This window comes from Haliotis asinina, chromosome 1, assembly GCF_037392515.1.
Source record: "Haliotis asinina isolate JCU_RB_2024 chromosome 1, JCU_Hal_asi_v2, whole genome shotgun sequence".
Lineage (NCBI taxonomy): Eukaryota > Metazoa > Mollusca > Gastropoda > Lepetellida > Haliotidae > Haliotis > Haliotis asinina.
Window position 1 is genome coordinate 72288646 of NC_090280.1, and position 16613 is coordinate 72305258.

Sequence of the window (16613 nt, forward strand, 5' to 3'; positions counted from 1 at the left end):
ACATGAATTGTGCCTTTTGACGTCTCCTGCCACAAAAGCTGGAGTAAATAGACCACCAACCTCAATATTAATTTTCTTTATTTCTTGTCTGAAATCAAAGGTCTTTTCTTGGGATTGAAGCTTGTCAGGTATTCTTCATTTGTAGTGTAAATCAAGAGTTGACGAAAAGTATATTCACGGTACAATTGCTCTCATGATAGCCCAAGCTGCGATTACCATGGAGACATGATTTTCTATAGATTAAGGAAGCAAAAGAAGTGTGGCAGCGGTGGGATTCGAACCCACGCCTCCGAAGAGACTGGTGCCTTAAACCAGCGCCTTAGACCGCTCGGCCACGCTACCTGTACATTAGTAACACCGGATTCTATTCAACTGTTTCCCATAACGTCTACGTTACTTGTCGGGAACAGCCAGACTGCACATCAACTCTTATGGCATCCACATTCGGCAAATTCTCAGTACTTGAAACCTTGTGCCATGTCCATGCCTGAGAATCCAAATGTTCAGCACATGAATTGTGCCTTTTGACGTCTCCTACCACAAAAGCTGGAGTAAATAGACCACCAACCTCAATATTAATTTTCTTTATTTCTTGTCTGAAATCAAAGGTCTTTTCTTGGGATTGAAGCTTGTCAGGTAATCTTCATTTGTAGTGTAAATCAAGAGTTGACGAAAAGTATATTCACGGTACAATTGCTCTCATGATAGCCCAAGCTGCGATTGCCATGGAGACATGATTTTCTATAGATTAAGGAAGCAAAAGAAGTGTGGCAGCGGTGGGATTCGAACCCACGCCTCCGAAGAGACTGGTGCCTTAAACCAGCGCCTTAGACCGCTCGGCCACGCTACCCGTACATTAGTAACACCGGATTCTATTCAACTGTTTCCCATAACGTCTACGTTACTTGTCGGGAACAGCCAGACTGCACATCAACTCTTATGGCATCCACATTCGGCAAATTCTCAGTACTTGAAACCTTGTGCCATGTCCATGCCTGAGTCCCCAAATGTTCAGCACATGAATTGTGCCTTTTGACGTCTCCTGCCACAAAAGCTGGAGTAAATAGACCACCAACCTCAATATTAATTTTCTTTATTTCCTGTCTGAAATCAAAGGTCTTTTCTTGGGATTGAAGCTTGTCAGGTAATCTTCATTTGTAGTGTAAATCAAGAGTTGACGAAAAGTATATTCACGGTACAATTGCTCTCATGATAGCCCAAGCTGCGATTGCCATGGAGACATGATTTTCTATAGATTAAGGAAGCAAAAGAAGTGTGGCAGCGGTGGGATTCGAACCCACGCCTCCGAAGAGACTGGTGCCTTAAACCAGCGCCTTAGACCGCTCGGCCACGCTACCCGAACAATAGTAACACCGGATTCTATTCAACTGTTTCCCATAACGTCTACGTTACTTGTCGGGAACAGCCAGGCTGCATATCAACTCTTATGGCATCCACATTCGGCAAATTCTCAGTACTTGAAACCTTGTGCCATGTCCATGCCTGAGCCCCCAAATGTTCAGCACATGAATTGTGCCTTTTGACGTCTCCTGCCACAAAAGCTGGAGTAAATAGACCACCAACCTCAATATTAATTTTTTTATTTATTGTCTGAAATCAAAGGTCTTTTCTTGGGATTGAAGCTTGTCAGGTATTCTTCATTTGTAGTGTAAATCAAGAGTTGACGAAAAGTATATTCACGGTACAATTGCTCTCATGATAGCCCAAGCTGCGATTACCATGGAGACATGATTTTCTATAGATTAAGGAAGCAAAAGAAGTGTGGCAGCGGTGGGATTCGAACCCACGCCTCCGAAGAGACTGGTGCCTTAAACCAGCGCCTTAGACCGCTCGGCCACGCTACCCGTACATTAGTAACACCGGATTCTATTCAACTGTTTCCCATAACGTCTACGTTACTTGTCGGGAACAGCCAGACTGCACATCAACTCTTATGGCATCCACATTCGGCAAATTCTCAGTACTTGAAACCTTGTGCCATGTCCATGCCTGAGAATCCAAATGTTCAGCACATGAATTGTGCCTTTTGACGTCTCCTACCACAAAAGCTGGAGTAAATAGACCACCAACCTCAATATTAATTTTCTTTATTTCTTGTCTGAAATCAAAGGTCTTTTCTTGGGATTGAAGCTTGTCAGGTAATCTTCATTTGTAGTGTAAATCAAGAGTTGACGAAAAGTATATTCACGGTACAATTGCTCTCATGATAGCCCAAGCTGCGATTGCCATGGAGACATGATTTTCTATAGATTAAGGAAGCAAAAGAAGTGTGGCAGCGGTGGGATTCGAACCCACGCCTCCGAAGAGACTGGTGCCTTAAACCAGCGCCTTAGACCGCTCGGCCACGCAACCCGTACATTAGTAACACCGGATTCTATTCAACTGTTTCCCATAACGTCTACGTTACTTGTCGGGAACAGCCAGACTGCACATCAACTCTTATGGCATCCACATTCGGCAAATTCTCAGTACTTGAAACCTTGTGCCATGTCCATGCCTGAGTCCCCAAATGTTCAGCACATGAATTGTGCCTTTTGACGTCTCCTGCCACAAAAGCTGGAGTAAATAGACCACCAACCTCAATATTAATTTTCTTTATTTCCTGTCTGAAATCAAAGGTCTTTTCTTGGGATTGAAGCTTGTCAGGTAATCTTCATTTGTAGTGTAAATCAAGAGTTGACGAAAAGTATATTCACGGTACAATTGCTCTCATGATAGCCCAAGCTGCGATTGCCATGGAGACATGATTTTCTATAGATTAAGGAAGCAAAAGAAGTGTGACAGCGGTGGGATTCGAACCCACGCCTCCGAAGAGACTGGTGCCTTAAACCAGCGCCTTAGACCGCTCGGCCACGCTACCCGTACATTAGTAACACCGGATTCTATTCAACTGTTTCCCATAACGTCTACGTTACTTGTCGGGAACAGCCAGGCTGCACATCACCTCTTATGGCATCCACATTCGGCAAATTCTCAGTACTTGAAACCTTGTGCCATGTCCATGCCTGAGTCCCCAAATGTTCAGCACATGAATTGTGCCTTTTGACGTCTCCTGCCACAAAAGCTGGAGTAAATAGACCACCAACCTCAATATTAATTTTCTTTATTTCCTGTCTGAAATCAAAGGTCTTTTCTTGGGATTGAAGCTTGTCAGGTAATCTTCATTTGTAGTGTAAATCAAGAGTTGACGAAAAGTATATTCACGGTACAATTGCTCTCATGATAGCCCAAGCTGCGATTACCATGGAGACATGATTTTCTATAGATTAAGGAAGACAAAGAAATGTGGCAGCGGTGGGATTCGAACCCACGCCTCCGAAGAGACTGGTGCCTTAAACCAGCGCCTTAGACCGCTCGGCCACGCTACCCGTACATTAGTAACACCGGATTCTATTCAACTGTTTCCCATAACGTCTACGTTACTTGTCGGGAACAGCCAGGCTGCACATCAACTCTTATGGCATCCACATTCGGCAAATTCTCAGTACTTGAAACCTTGTGCCATGTCCATGCCTGAGCCCCCAAATGTTCAGCACATGAATTGTGCCTTTTGACGTCTCCTGCCACAAAAGCTGGAGTAAATAGACCACCAACCTCAATATTAATTTTCTTTCTTTCTTGTCTGAAATCAAAGGTTTTTTCTTGGGATTGAAGCTTGTCAGGTAATCTTCATTTGTAGTGTAAATCAAGAGTTGACGAAAAGTATATTCACGGTACAATTGCTCTCATGATAGCCCAAGCTGCGATTACCATGGAGACATGATTTTCTATAGATTAAGGAAGCAAAAGAGGTGTGGCAGCGGTGGGATTCGAACCCACGCCTCCGAAGAGACTGGTGCCTTAAACCAGCGCCTTAGACCGCTCAGCCACGCTACGCGAACATTAGTAACACCGGATTCTATTCAACTGTTTCCCATAACGTCTACGTTACTTGTCGGGAACAGCCAGGCTGCATATCAACTCTTATGGCATCCACATTCGGCAAATTCTCAGTACTTGAAACCTTGTGCCATGTCCATGCCTGAGCCCCCAAATGTTCAGCACATGAATTGTGCCTTTTGACGTCTCCTGCCACAAAAGCTGGAGTAAATAGACCACCAACCTCAATATTAACTTTTTTATTTATTGTCTGAAATCAAAGGTCTTTTCTTGGGATTGAAGCTTGTCAGGTAATCTTCATTTGTAGTGTAAATCAAGAGTTGACGAAAAGTATATTCACGGTACAATTGCTCTCATGATAGCCCAAGCTGCGATTACCATGGAGACATGATTTTCTATAGATTAAGGAAGCAAAAGAAGTGTGGCAGCGGTGGGATTCGAACCCACGCCTCCGAAGAGACTGGTGCCTTAAACCAGCGCCTTAGACCGCTCGGCCACGCTACCCGTACATTAGTAACACCGGATTCTATTCAACTGTTTCCCATAACGTCTACGTTACTTGTCGGGAACAGCCAGACTGCACATCAACTCTTATGGCATCCACATTCGGCAAATTCTCAGTACTTGAAACCTTGTGCCATGTCCATGCCTGAGAATCCAAATGTTCAGCACATGAATTGTGCCTTTTGACGTCTCCTACCACAAAAGCTGGAGTAAATAGACCACCAACCTCAATATTAATTTTCTTTATTTCTTGTCTGAAATCAAAGGTCTTTTCTTGGGATTGAAGCTTGTCAGGTAATCTTCATTTGTAGTGTAAATCAAGAGTTGACGAAAAGTATATTCACGGTACAATTGCTCTCATGATAGCCCAAGCTGCGATTGCCATGGAGACATGATTTTCTATAGATTAAGGAAGCAAAAGAAGTGTGGCAGCGGTGGGATTCGAACCCACGCCTCCGAAGAGACTGGTGCCTTAAACCAGCGCCTTAGACCGCTCGGCCACGCTACCCGTACATTAGAAGCACCGGATTCTATTCAACTGTTTCCCATAACGTCTACGTTACTTGTCGGGAACAGCCAGACTGCACATCAACTCTTATGGCATCCACATTCGGCAAATTCTCAGTACTTGAAACCTTGTGCCATGTCCATGCCTGAGCCCCCAAATGTTCAGCACATGAATTGTGCCTTTTGACGTCTCCTGCCACAAAAGATGGAGTAAATAGACCACCAACCTCAATATTTATTTTCTTTCTTTCTTGTCTGAATTCAAACGTCTTTTCTTGGGATTGAAGCTTGTCAGGTAATCTTCATTTGTAGTGTAAATCAAGAGTTGACGAAAAGTATATTCACGGTACAATTGCTCTCATGATAGCCCAAGCTGCGATTGCCATGGAGACATGATTTTCTATAGATTAAGGAAGCAAAAGAAGTGTGGCAGCGGTGGGATTCGAACCCACGCCTCCGAAGAGACTGGTGCCTTAAACCAGCGCCTTAGACCGCTCGGCCACGCTACCCGTACATTAGAAGCACCGGATTCTATTCAACTGTTTCCCATAACGTCTACGTTACTTGTCGGGAACAGCCAGACTGCACATCAACTCTTATGGCATCCACATTCGGCAAATTCTCAGTACTTGAAACCTTGTGCCATGTCCATGCCTGAGCCCCCAAATGTTCAGCACATGAATTGTGCCTTTTGACGTCTCCTGCCACAAAAGCTGGAGTAAGTAGACCACCAACCTCAATATTTATTTTCTTTCTTTCTTGTCTGAAATCAAAGGTCTTTTCTTAGGATTGAAGCTTGTCAGGTAATCTTCATTTGTAGTGTAAATCAAGAGTTGACGAAAAGTATATTCACGGTACAATTGCTCTCATGATAGCCCAAGCTGCGATTGCCATGGAGATATGATTTTCTATAGATTAAGGAAGCAAAAGAAGTGTGGCAGCGGTGGGATTCGAACCCACGCCTCCGAAGAGACTGGTGCCTTAAACCAGCGCCTTAGACCGCTCGGCCACGCTACCCGTACATTAGTAACACCGGATTCTATTCAACTGTTTCCCACAACGTCTACGTTACTTGTCGGGAACAGCCAGACTGCACATCAACTCTTATGGCATCCACATTCGGCAAATTCTCAGTACTTGAAACCTTGTGCCATGTCCATGCCTGAGCCCCCAAATGTTCAGCACATGAATTGTGCCTTTTGACGTCTCCTGCCACAAAAGCTGGAGTAAATAGACCACCAACCTCAATATTAATTTTCTTTATTTCTTGTCTGAAATCAAAGGTCTTTTCTTGGGATTGAAGCTTGTCAGGTAATCTTCATTTGTAGTGTAAATCAAGAGTTGACGAAAGTATATTCACGGTACAATTGCTCTCATGATAGCCCAAGCTGCGATTGCCATGGAGACATGATTTTCTATAGATTAAGGAAGCAAAAGAAGTGTGGCAGCGGTGGGATTCGAACCCACGCCTCCGAAGAGACTGGTGCCTTAAACCAGCGCCTTAGACCGCTCGGCCACGCTACCCGTACATTAGAAGCACCGGATTCTATTCAACTGTTTCCCACAACGTCTACGTTACTTGTCGGGAACAGCCAGACTGCACATCAACTCTTATGGCATCCACATTCGGCAAATTCTCAGTACTTGAAACCTTGTGCCATGTCCATGCCTGAGCCCCCAAATGTTCAGCACATGAATTGTGCCTTTTGACGTCTCCTGCCACAAAAGCTGGAGTAAATAGACCACCAACCTCAATATTAATTTTCTTTCTTTCTTGTCTGAAATCAAAGGTCTTTTCTTGGGATTGAAGCTTGTCAGGTAATCTTCATTTGTAGTGTAAATCAAGAGTTGACGAAAAGTATATTCACGGTACAATTGCTCTCATGATAGCCCAAGCTGCGATTACCATGGAGACATGATTTTCTATAGATTAAGGAAGCAAAAGAAGTGTGGCAGCGGTGGGATTCGAACCCACGCCTCCGAAGAGACTGGTGCCTTAAACCAGCGCCTTAGACCGCTCGGCCACGCTACCCGTACATTAGTAGCACCGGATTCTATTCAACTGTTTCCCATAACGTCTACGTTACTTGTCGGGAACAGCCAGACTGCACATCAACTCTTATGGCATCCACATTCGGCAAATTCTCAGTACTTGAAACCTTGTGCCATGTCCATGCCTGAGCATCCAAATGTTCAGCACATGAATTGTGCCTTTTGACGTCTCCTACCACAAAAGCTGGAGTAAATAGACCACCAACCTCAATATTAATTTTCTTTATTTCTTGTCTGAAATCAAAGGTCTTTTCTTGGGATTGAAGCTTGTCAGGTAATCTTCATTTGTAGTGTAAATCAAGAGTTGACGAAAAGTATATTCACGGTACAATTGCTCTCATGATAGCCCAAGCTGCGATTGCCATGGAGACATGATTTTCTATAGATTAAGGAAGCAAAAGAAGTGTGGCAGCGGTGGGATTCGAACCCACGCCTCCGAAGAGACTGGTGCCTTAAACCAGCGCCTTAGACCGCTCGGCCACGCTACCCGTACATTAGTAGTACCGGATTCTATTCAACTGTTTCCCATAACATCTACGTTACTTGTCGGGAACAGCCAGACTGCACATCAACTCTTATGGCATCCACATTCGGCAAATTCTCAGTACTTGAAACCTTGTGCCATGTCCATGCCTGAGCCCCCAAATGTTCAGCACATGAATTGTGCCTTTTGACGTCTCCTGCCACAAACGCTGGAGTAAATAGACCACCAACCTCAATATTAATTTTCTTTATTTCTTGTCTGAAATCAAAGGTCTTTTCTTGGGATTGAAGCTTGTCAGGTAATCTTCATTTGTAGTGTAAATCAAGAGTTGACGAAAAGTATATTCACGGTACAATTGCTCTCATGATAGCCCAAGCTGCGATTGCCATGGAGACATGATTTTCTATAGATTAAGGAAGCAAAAGAAGTGTGGCAGCGGTGGGATTCGAACCCACGCCTCCGAAGAGACTGGTGCCTTAAACCAGCGCCTTAGACCGCTCGGCCACGCAACCCGTACATTAGTAACACCGGATTCTATTCAACTGTTTCCCATAACGTCTACGTTACTTGTCGGGAACAGCCAGACTGCACATCAACTCTTATGGCATCCACATTCGGCAAATTCTCAGTACTTGAAACCTTGTGCCATGTCCATGCCTGAGCATCCAAATGTTCAGCACATGAATTGTGCCTTTTGACGTCTCCTGCCACAAAAGATGGAGTAAATAGACCACCAACCTCAATATTTATTTTCTTTCTTTCTTGTCTGAAATCAAAGGTCTTTTCTTAGGATTGAAGCTTGTCAGGTAACCTTCATTTGTAGTGTAAATCAAGAGTTGACGAAAAGTATATTCACGGTACAATTGCTCTCATGATAGCCCAAGCTGCGATTGCCATGGAGACATGATTTTCTATAGATTAAGGAAGCAAAAGAAGTGTGGCAGCGGTGGGATTCGAACCCACGCCTCCGAAGAGACTGGTGCCTTAAACCAGCGCCTTAGACCGCTCGGCCACGCTACCCGTACATTAGTAGCACCGGATTCTATTCAACTGTTTCCCATAACATCTACGTTACTTGTCGGGAACAGCCAGACTGCACATCAACTCTTATGGCATCCACATTCGGCAAATTCTCAGTACTTGAAACCTTGTGCCATGTCCATGCCTGATCCCCCAAATGTTCAGCACATGAATTGTGCCTTTTGACGTCTCCTGCCACAAAAGCTGGAGTAAATAGACCACCAACCTCAATATTAATTTTCTTTATTTCTTGTCTGAAATCAAAGGTCTTTTCTTGGGATTGAAGCTTGTCAGGTAATCTTCATTTGTAGTGTAAATCAAGAGTTGACGAAAAGTATATTCACGGTACAATTGCTCTCATGATAGCCCAAGCTGCGATTGCCATGGAGACATGATTTTCTATAGATTAAGGAAGCAAAAGAAGTGTGGCAGCGGTGGGATTCGAACCCACGCCTCCGAAGAGACTGGTGCCTTAAACCAGCGCCTTAGACCGCTCGGCCACGCAACCCGTACACTAGTAACACCGGATTCTATTCAACTGTTTCCCATAACGTCTACGTTACTTGTCGGGAACAGCCAGACTGCACATCAACTCTTATGGCATCCACATTCGGCAAATTCTCAGTACTTGAAACCTTGTGCCATGTCCATGCCTGAGGATCCAAATGTTCAGCACATGAATTGTGCCTTTTGACGTCTCCTGCCACAAAAGCTGGAGTAAATAGACCACCAACCTCAATATTTATTTTCTTTCTTTCTTGTCTGAAATCAAAGGTCTTTTCTTAGGATTGAAGCTTGTCAGGCAACCTTCATTTGTAGTGTAAATCAAGAGTTGACGAAAAGTATATTCACGGTACAATTGCTCTCATGATAGCCCAAGCTGCGATTGCCATGGAGACATGATTTTCTATAGATTAAGGAAGCAAAAGAAGTCTGGCAGCGGTGGGATTCGAACCCACGCCTCCGAAGAGACTGGTGCCTTAAACCAGCGCCTTAGACCGCTCGGCCACGCTACCCGTACATTAGAAGCACCGGATTCTATTCAACTGTTTCCCATAACGTCTACGTTACTTGTCGGGAACAGCCAGACTGCACATCAACTCTTATGGCATCCACATTCGGCAAATTCTCAGTACTTGAAACCTTGTGCCATGTCCATGCCTGAGCCCCCAAATGTTCAGCACATGAATTGTGCCTTTTGACGTCTCCTGCCACAAAAGCTGGAGTAAATAGACCACCAACCTCAATATTTATTTTCTTTCTTTCTTGTCTGAAATCAAAGGTCTTTTCTTAGGATTGAAGCTTGTCAGGTAACCTTCATTTGTAGTGTAAATCAAGAGTTGACGAAAAGTATATTCACGGTACAATTGCTCTCATGATAGCCCAAGCTGCGATTGCCATGGAGACATGATTTTCTATAGATTAAGGAAGCAAAAGAAGTGTGGCAGCGGTGGGATTCGAACCCACGCCTCCGAAGAGACTGGTGCCTTAAACCAGCGCCTTAGACCGCTCGGCCACGCTACCCGTACATTAGTAGCACCGGATTCTATTCAACTGTTTCCCATAACATCTACGTTACTTGTCGGGAACAGCCAGACTGCACATCAACTCTTATGGCATCCACATTCGGCAAATTCTCAGTACTTGAAACCTTGTGCCATGTCCATGCCTGAGCCCCCAAATGTTCAGCACATGAATTGTGCCTTTTGACGTCTCCTGCCACAAAAGCTGGAGTAAATAGACCACCAACCTCAATATTAATTTTCTTTATTTCTTGTCTGAAATCAAAGGTCTTTTCTTGGGATTGAAACTTGTCAGGTAATCTTCATTTGTAGTGTAAATCAAGAGTTGACGAAAAGTATATTCACGGTACAATTGCTCTCATGATAGCCCAAGCTGCGATTGCCATGGAGACATGATTTTCTATAGATTAAGGAAGCAAAAGAAGTGTGGCAGCGGTGGGATTCGAACCCACGCCTCCGAAGAGACTGGTGCCTTAAACCAGCGCCTTAGACCGCTCGGCCACGCAACCCGTACATTAGTAACACCGGATTCTATTCAACTGTTTCCCATAACGTCTACGTTACTTGTCGGGAACAGCCAGACTGCACATCAACTCTTATGGCATCCACATTCGGCAAATTCTCAGTACTTGAAACCTTGTGCCATGTCCATGCCTGAGGATCCAAATGTTCAGCACATGAATTGTGCCTTTTGACGTCTCCTGCCACAAAAGCTGGAGTAAATAGACCACCAACCTCAATATTTATTTTCTTTCTTTCTTGTCTGAAATCAAAGGTCTTTTCTTAGGATTGAAGCTTGTCAGGCAACCTTCATTTGTAGTGTAAATCAAGAGTTGACGAAAAGTATATTCACGGTACAATTGCTCTCATGATAGCCCAAGCTGCGATTGCCATGGAGACATGATTTTCTATAGATTAAGGAAGCAAAAGAAGTCTGGCAGCGGTGGGATTCGAACCCACGCCTCCGAAGAGACTGGTGCCTTAAACCAGCGCCTTAGACCGCTCGGCCACGCTACCCGTACATTAGAAGCACCGGATTCTATTCAACTGTTTCCCATAACGTCTACGTTACTTGTCGGGAACAGCCAGACTGCACATCAACTCTTATGGCATCCACATTCGGCAAATTCTCAGTACTTGAAACCTTGTGCCATGTCCATGCCTGATCCCCCAAATGTTCAGCACATGAATTGTGCCTTTTGACGTCTCCTGCCACAAAAGCTGGAGTAAATAGACCACCAACCTCAATATTAATTTTCTTTCTTTCTTGTCTGAAATCAAAGGTCTTTTCTTAGGATTGAAACTTGTCAGGTAATCTTCATTTGTAGTGTAAATCAAGAGTTGACGAAAAGTATATTCACGGTACAATTGCTCTCATGATAGCCCAAGCTGCGATTGCCATGGAGACATGATTTTCTATAGATTAAGGAAGCAAAAGAAGTGTGGCAGCGGTGGGATTCGAACCCACGCCTCCGAAGAGACTGGTGCCTTAAACCAGCGCCTTAGACCGCTCGGCCACGCAACCCGTACATTAGTAACACCGGATTCTATTCAACTGTTTCCCATAACGTCTACGTTACTTGTCGGGAACAGCCAGACTGCACATCAACTCTTATGGCATCCACATTCGGCAAATTCTCAGTACTTGAAACCTTGTGCCATGTCCATGCCTGAGGATCCAAATGTTCAGCACATGAATTGTGCCTTTTGACGTCTCCTGCCACAAAAGCTGGAGTAAATAGACCACCAACCTCAATATTTATTTTCTTTCTTTCTTGTCTGAAATCAAAGGTCTTTTCTTAGGATTGAAGCTTGTCAGGTAACCTTCATTTGTAGTGTAAATCAAGAGTTGACGAAAAGTATATTCACGGTACAATTGCTCTCATGATAGCCCAAGCTGCGATTGCCATGGAGACATGATTTTCTATAGATTAAGGAAGCAAAAGAAGTCTGGCAGCGGTGGGATTCGAACCCACGCCTCCGAAGAGACTGGTGCCTTAAACCAGCGCCTTAGACCGCTCGGCCACGCTACCCGTACATTAGAAGCACCGGATTCTATTCAACTGTTTCCCATAACGTCTACGTTACTTGTCGGGAACAGCCAGACTGCACATCAACTCTTATGGCATCCACATTCGGCAAATTCTCAGTACTTGAAACCTTGTGCCATGTCCATGCCTGATCCCCCAAATGTTCAGCACATGAATTGTGCCTTTTGACGTCTCCTGCCACAAAAGCTGGAGTAAATAGACCACCAACCTCAATATTTATTTTCTTTCTTTCTTGTCTGAAATCAAAGGTCTTTTCTTGGGATTAAAGCTTGTCAGGCAACCTTCATTTGTAGTGTAAATCAAGAGTTGACGAAAAGTATATTCACGGTACAATTGCTCTCATGATAGCCCAAGCTGCGATTGCCATGGAGACATGATTTTCTATAGATTAAGGAAGCAAAAGAAGTCTGGCAGCGGTGGGATTCGAACCCACGCCTCCGAAGAGACTGGTGCCTTAAACCAGCGCCTTAGACCGCTCGGCCACGCTACCCGTACATTAGAAGCACCGGATTCTATTCAACTGTTTCCCATAACGTCTACGTTACTTGTCGGGAACAGCCAGACTGCACATCAACTCTTATGGCATCCACATTCGGCAAATTCTCAGTACTTGAAACCTTGTGCCATGTCCATGCCTGAGCCCCCAAATGTTCAGCACATGAATTGTGCCTTTTGACGTCTCCTGCCACAAAAGCTGGAGTAAATAGACCACCAACCTCAATATTTATTTTCTTTCTTTCTTGTCTGAAATCAAAGGTCTTTTCTTAGGATTGAAGCTTGTCAGGCAACCTTCATTTGTAGTGTAAATCAAGAGTTGACGAAAAGTATATTCACGGTACAATTGCTCTCATGATAGCCCAAGCTGCGATTGCCATGGAGACATGATTTTCTATAGATTAAGGAAGCAAAAGAGGTGTGGCAGCGGTGGGATTCGAACCCACGCCTCCGAAGAGACTGGTGCCTTAAACCAGCGCCTTAGACCGCTCGGCCACGCTACCCGTACATTAGTAACACCGGATTCTATTCAACTGTTTCCCATAACGTCTACGTTACTTGTCGGGAACAGCCAGACTGCACATCAACTCTTATGGCATCCACATTCGGCAAATTCTCAGTACTTGAAACCTTGTGCCATGTCCATGCCTGAGGATCCAAATGTTCAGCACATGAATTGTGCCTTTTGACGTCTCCTGCCACAAAAGCTGGAGTAAATAGACCACCAACCTCAATATTTATTTTCTTTCTTTCTTGTCTGAAATCAAAGGTCTTTTCTTAGGATTGAAGCTTGTCAGGTAACCTTCATTTGTAGTGTAAATCAAGAGTTGACGAAAAGTATATTCACGGTACAATTGCTCTCATGATAGCCCAAGCTGCGATTGCCATGGAGACATGATTTTCTATAGATTAAGGAAGCAAAAGAAGTCTGGCAGCGGTGGGATTCGAACCCACGCCTCCGAAGAGACTGGTGCCTTAAACCAGCGCCTTAGACCGCTCGGCCACGCTACCCGTACATTAGAAGCACCGGATTCTATTCAACTGTTTCCCATAACGTCTACGTTACTTGTCGGGAACAGCCAGACTGCACATCAACTCTTATGGCATCCACATTCGGCAAATTCTCAGTACTTGAAACCTTGTGCCATGTCCATGCCTGAGCCCCCAAATGTTCAGCACATGAATTGTGCCTTTTGACGTCTCCTGCCACAAAAGCTGGAGTAAATAGACCACCAACCTCAATATTAATTTTCTTTCTTTCTTGTCTGAAATCAAAGGTCTTTTCTTGGGATTGAAGCTTGTCAGGTAACCTTCATTTGTAGTGTAAATCAAGAGTTGACGAAAAGTATATTCACGGTACAATTGCTCTCATGATAGCCCAAGCTGCGATTGCCATGGAGACATGATTTTCTATAGATTAAGGAAGCAAAAGAAGTCTGGCAGCGGTGGGATTCGAACCCACGCCTCCGAAGAGACTGGTGCCTTAAACCAGCGCCTTAGACCGCTCGGCCACGCTACCCGTACATTAGTAGCACCGGATTCTATTCAACTGTTTCCCATAACGTCTACGTTACTTGTCGGGAACAGCCAGACTGCACATCAACTCTTATGGCATCCACATTCGGCAAATTCTCAGTACTTGAAACCTTGTGCCATGTCCATGCCTGAGCCCCCAAATGTTCAGCACATGAATTGTGCCTTTTGACGTCTCCTGCCACAAAAGCTGGAGTAAATAGACCACCAACCTCAATATTAATTTTCTTTCTTTCTTGTCTGAAATCAAAGGTCTTTTCTTGGGATTGAAACTTGTCAGGTAACCTTCATTTGTAGTGTAAATCAAGAGTTGACGAAAAGTATATTCACGGTACAATTGCTCTCATGATAGCCCAAGCTGCGATTGCCATGGAGACATGATTTTCTATAGATTAAGGAAGCAAAAGAAGTCTGGCAGCGGTGGGATTCGAACCCACGCCTCCGAAGAGACTGGTGCCTTAAACCAGCGCCTTAGACCGCTCGGCCACGCTACCCGTACATTAGAAGCACCGGATTCTATTCAACTGTTTCCCATAACGTCTACGTTACTTGTCGGGAACAGCCAGACTGCACATCAACTCTTATGGCATCCACATTCGGCAAATTCTCAGTACTTGAAACCTTGTGCCATGTCCATGCCTGATCCCCCAAATGTTCAGCACATGAATTGTGCCTTTTGACGTCTCCTGCCACAAAAGCTGGAGTAAATAGACCACCAACCTCAATATTAATTTTCTTTCTTTCTTGTCTGAAATCAAAGGTCTTTTCTTGGGATTGAAACTTGTCAGGTAATCTTCATTTGTAGTGTAAATCAAGAGTTGACGAAAAGTATATTCACGGTACAATTGCTCTCATGATAGCCCAAGCTGCGATTGCCATGGAGACATGATTTTCTATAGATTAAGGAAGCAAAAGAAGTGTGGCAGCGGTGGGATTCGAACCCACGCCTCCGAAGAGACTGGTGCCTTAAACCAGCGCCTTAGACCGCTCGGCCACGCAACCCGTACATTAGTAACACCGGATTCTATTCAACTGTTTCCCATAACGTCTACGTTACTTGTCGGGAACAGCCAGACTGCACATCAACTCTTATGGCATCCACATTCGGCAAATTCTCAGTACTTGAAACCTTGTGCCATGTCCATGCCTGAGGATCCAAATGTTCAGCACATGAATTGTGCCTTTTGACGTCTCCTGCCACAAAAGCTGGAGTAAATAGACCACCAACCTCAATATTTATTTTCTTTCTTTCTTGTCTGAAATCAAAGGTCTTTTCTTAGGATTGAAGCTTGTCAGGTAACCTTCATTTGTAGTGTAAATCAAGAGTTGACGAAAAGTATATTCACGGTACAATTGCTCTCATGATAGCCCAAGCTGCGATTGCCATGGAGACATGATTTTCTATAGATTAAGGAAGCAAAAGAAGTCTGGCAGCGGTGGGATTCGAACCCACGCCTCCGAAGAGACTGGTGCCTTAAACCAGCGCCTTAGACCGCTCGGCCACGCTACCCGTACATTAGAAGCACCGGATTCTATTCAACTGTTTCCCATAACGTCTACGTTACTTGTCGGGAACAGCCAGACTGCACATCAACTCTTATGGCATCCACATTCGGCAAATTCTCAGTACTTGAAACCTTGTGCCATGTCCATGCCTGATCCCCCAAATGTTCAGCACATGAATTGTGCCTTTTGACGTCTCCTGCCACAAAAGCTGGAGTAAATAGACCACCAACCTCAATATTAATTTTCTTTCTTTCTTGTCTGAAATCAAAGGTCTTTTCTTGGGATTAAAGCTTGTCAGGCAACCTTCATTTGTAGTGTAAATCAAGAGTTGACGAAAAGTATATTCACGGTACAATTGCTCTCATGATAGCCCAAGCTGCGATTGCCATGGAGACATGATTTTCTATAGATTAAGGAAGCAAAAGAAGTGTGGCAGCGGTGGGATTCGAACCCACGCCTCCGAAGAGACTGGTGCCTTAAACCAGCGCCTTAGACCGCTCGGCCACGCTACCCGTACATTAGAAGCACCGGATTCTATTCAACTGTTTCCCATAACGTCTACGTTACTTGTCGGGAACAGCCAGACTGCACATCAACTCTTATGGCATCCACATTCGGCAAATTCTCAGTACTTGAAACCTTGTGCCATGTCCATGCCTGAGCCCCCAAATGTTCAGCACATGAATTGTGCCTTTTGACGTCTCCTGCCACAAAAGCTGGAGTAAATAGACCACCAACCTCAATATTAATTTTCTTTCTTTCTTGTCTGAAATCAAAGGTCTTTTCTTGGGATTGAAGCTTGTCAGGTAACCTTCATTTGTAGTGTAAATCAAGAGTTGACGAAAAGTATATTCACGGTACAATTGCTCTCATGATAGCCCAAGCTGCGATTGCCATGGAGACATGATTTTCTATAGATTAAGGAAGCAAAAGAAGTCTGGCAGCGGTGGGATTCGAACCCACGCCTCCGAAGAGACTGGTGCCTTAAACCAGCGCCTTAGACCGCTCGGCCACGCTACCCGTACATTAGAAGCACCG

The 16613-nt window shown here is 44.4% G+C and overlaps 33 non-coding genes across 33 annotated transcripts; all 33 read right to left on the reverse strand.

The window, feature by feature from the left end:
- Positions 1-260: 260 nt before the first annotated feature.
- Positions 261-342, reverse strand: Trnal-aag (transfer RNA leucine (anticodon AAG)). The gene has a single exon. It is a non-coding gene; the product is annotated as a tRNA-Leu (tRNA).
- Positions 343-768: 426 nt separating this feature from the next.
- Trnal-aag (transfer RNA leucine (anticodon AAG)) lies at positions 769-850 on the reverse strand. Its single transcript has one exon. It is a non-coding gene; the product is annotated as a tRNA-Leu (tRNA).
- Positions 851-1276: 426 nt separating this feature from the next.
- On the reverse strand, positions 1277-1358 carry Trnal-aag (transfer RNA leucine (anticodon AAG)). Its single transcript has one exon. It is a non-coding gene; the product is annotated as a tRNA-Leu (tRNA).
- A 425-nt stretch (positions 1359-1783) lies between these two features.
- On the reverse strand, positions 1784-1865 carry Trnal-aag (transfer RNA leucine (anticodon AAG)). Its single transcript has one exon. It is a non-coding gene; the product is annotated as a tRNA-Leu (tRNA).
- A 426-nt stretch (positions 1866-2291) lies between these two features.
- Trnal-aag (transfer RNA leucine (anticodon AAG)) lies at positions 2292-2373 on the reverse strand. Its single transcript has one exon. It is a non-coding gene; the product is annotated as a tRNA-Leu (tRNA).
- Positions 2374-2799: 426 nt separating this feature from the next.
- Positions 2800-2881, reverse strand: Trnal-aag (transfer RNA leucine (anticodon AAG)). The gene has a single exon. It is a non-coding gene; the product is annotated as a tRNA-Leu (tRNA).
- A 426-nt stretch (positions 2882-3307) lies between these two features.
- Trnal-aag (transfer RNA leucine (anticodon AAG)) lies at positions 3308-3389 on the reverse strand. Its single transcript has one exon. It is a non-coding gene; the product is annotated as a tRNA-Leu (tRNA).
- A 426-nt stretch (positions 3390-3815) lies between these two features.
- Positions 3816-3897, reverse strand: Trnal-aag (transfer RNA leucine (anticodon AAG)). The gene has a single exon. It is a non-coding gene; the product is annotated as a tRNA-Leu (tRNA).
- Positions 3898-4322: 425 nt separating this feature from the next.
- Positions 4323-4404, reverse strand: Trnal-aag (transfer RNA leucine (anticodon AAG)). Its single transcript has one exon. It is a non-coding gene; the product is annotated as a tRNA-Leu (tRNA).
- A 426-nt stretch (positions 4405-4830) lies between these two features.
- Trnal-aag (transfer RNA leucine (anticodon AAG)) lies at positions 4831-4912 on the reverse strand. The gene has a single exon. It is a non-coding gene; the product is annotated as a tRNA-Leu (tRNA).
- A 426-nt stretch (positions 4913-5338) lies between these two features.
- On the reverse strand, positions 5339-5420 carry Trnal-aag (transfer RNA leucine (anticodon AAG)). Its single transcript has one exon. It is a non-coding gene; the product is annotated as a tRNA-Leu (tRNA).
- A 426-nt stretch (positions 5421-5846) lies between these two features.
- On the reverse strand, positions 5847-5928 carry Trnal-aag (transfer RNA leucine (anticodon AAG)). Its single transcript has one exon. It is a non-coding gene; the product is annotated as a tRNA-Leu (tRNA).
- A 425-nt stretch (positions 5929-6353) lies between these two features.
- Trnal-aag (transfer RNA leucine (anticodon AAG)) lies at positions 6354-6435 on the reverse strand. The gene has a single exon. It is a non-coding gene; the product is annotated as a tRNA-Leu (tRNA).
- A 426-nt stretch (positions 6436-6861) lies between these two features.
- Positions 6862-6943, reverse strand: Trnal-aag (transfer RNA leucine (anticodon AAG)). The gene has a single exon. It is a non-coding gene; the product is annotated as a tRNA-Leu (tRNA).
- A 426-nt stretch (positions 6944-7369) lies between these two features.
- On the reverse strand, positions 7370-7451 carry Trnal-aag (transfer RNA leucine (anticodon AAG)). The gene has a single exon. It is a non-coding gene; the product is annotated as a tRNA-Leu (tRNA).
- Positions 7452-7877: 426 nt separating this feature from the next.
- Trnal-aag (transfer RNA leucine (anticodon AAG)) lies at positions 7878-7959 on the reverse strand. Its single transcript has one exon. It is a non-coding gene; the product is annotated as a tRNA-Leu (tRNA).
- Positions 7960-8385: 426 nt separating this feature from the next.
- On the reverse strand, positions 8386-8467 carry Trnal-aag (transfer RNA leucine (anticodon AAG)). Its single transcript has one exon. It is a non-coding gene; the product is annotated as a tRNA-Leu (tRNA).
- Positions 8468-8893: 426 nt separating this feature from the next.
- Trnal-aag (transfer RNA leucine (anticodon AAG)) lies at positions 8894-8975 on the reverse strand. The gene has a single exon. It is a non-coding gene; the product is annotated as a tRNA-Leu (tRNA).
- Positions 8976-9401: 426 nt separating this feature from the next.
- Positions 9402-9483, reverse strand: Trnal-aag (transfer RNA leucine (anticodon AAG)). Its single transcript has one exon. It is a non-coding gene; the product is annotated as a tRNA-Leu (tRNA).
- A 426-nt stretch (positions 9484-9909) lies between these two features.
- Trnal-aag (transfer RNA leucine (anticodon AAG)) lies at positions 9910-9991 on the reverse strand. The gene has a single exon. It is a non-coding gene; the product is annotated as a tRNA-Leu (tRNA).
- Positions 9992-10417: 426 nt separating this feature from the next.
- On the reverse strand, positions 10418-10499 carry Trnal-aag (transfer RNA leucine (anticodon AAG)). The gene has a single exon. It is a non-coding gene; the product is annotated as a tRNA-Leu (tRNA).
- Positions 10500-10925: 426 nt separating this feature from the next.
- Positions 10926-11007, reverse strand: Trnal-aag (transfer RNA leucine (anticodon AAG)). The gene has a single exon. It is a non-coding gene; the product is annotated as a tRNA-Leu (tRNA).
- A 426-nt stretch (positions 11008-11433) lies between these two features.
- Trnal-aag (transfer RNA leucine (anticodon AAG)) lies at positions 11434-11515 on the reverse strand. The gene has a single exon. It is a non-coding gene; the product is annotated as a tRNA-Leu (tRNA).
- Positions 11516-11941: 426 nt separating this feature from the next.
- Trnal-aag (transfer RNA leucine (anticodon AAG)) lies at positions 11942-12023 on the reverse strand. Its single transcript has one exon. It is a non-coding gene; the product is annotated as a tRNA-Leu (tRNA).
- A 426-nt stretch (positions 12024-12449) lies between these two features.
- On the reverse strand, positions 12450-12531 carry Trnal-aag (transfer RNA leucine (anticodon AAG)). Its single transcript has one exon. It is a non-coding gene; the product is annotated as a tRNA-Leu (tRNA).
- Positions 12532-12957: 426 nt separating this feature from the next.
- Trnal-aag (transfer RNA leucine (anticodon AAG)) lies at positions 12958-13039 on the reverse strand. The gene has a single exon. It is a non-coding gene; the product is annotated as a tRNA-Leu (tRNA).
- A 426-nt stretch (positions 13040-13465) lies between these two features.
- On the reverse strand, positions 13466-13547 carry Trnal-aag (transfer RNA leucine (anticodon AAG)). The gene has a single exon. It is a non-coding gene; the product is annotated as a tRNA-Leu (tRNA).
- Positions 13548-13973: 426 nt separating this feature from the next.
- Positions 13974-14055, reverse strand: Trnal-aag (transfer RNA leucine (anticodon AAG)). Its single transcript has one exon. It is a non-coding gene; the product is annotated as a tRNA-Leu (tRNA).
- Positions 14056-14481: 426 nt separating this feature from the next.
- On the reverse strand, positions 14482-14563 carry Trnal-aag (transfer RNA leucine (anticodon AAG)). The gene has a single exon. It is a non-coding gene; the product is annotated as a tRNA-Leu (tRNA).
- A 426-nt stretch (positions 14564-14989) lies between these two features.
- Trnal-aag (transfer RNA leucine (anticodon AAG)) lies at positions 14990-15071 on the reverse strand. Its single transcript has one exon. It is a non-coding gene; the product is annotated as a tRNA-Leu (tRNA).
- Positions 15072-15497: 426 nt separating this feature from the next.
- Trnal-aag (transfer RNA leucine (anticodon AAG)) lies at positions 15498-15579 on the reverse strand. Its single transcript has one exon. It is a non-coding gene; the product is annotated as a tRNA-Leu (tRNA).
- Positions 15580-16005: 426 nt separating this feature from the next.
- Positions 16006-16087, reverse strand: Trnal-aag (transfer RNA leucine (anticodon AAG)). The gene has a single exon. It is a non-coding gene; the product is annotated as a tRNA-Leu (tRNA).
- Positions 16088-16513: 426 nt separating this feature from the next.
- Positions 16514-16595, reverse strand: Trnal-aag (transfer RNA leucine (anticodon AAG)). Its single transcript has one exon. It is a non-coding gene; the product is annotated as a tRNA-Leu (tRNA).
- Positions 16596-16613: the final 18 nt, after the last annotated feature.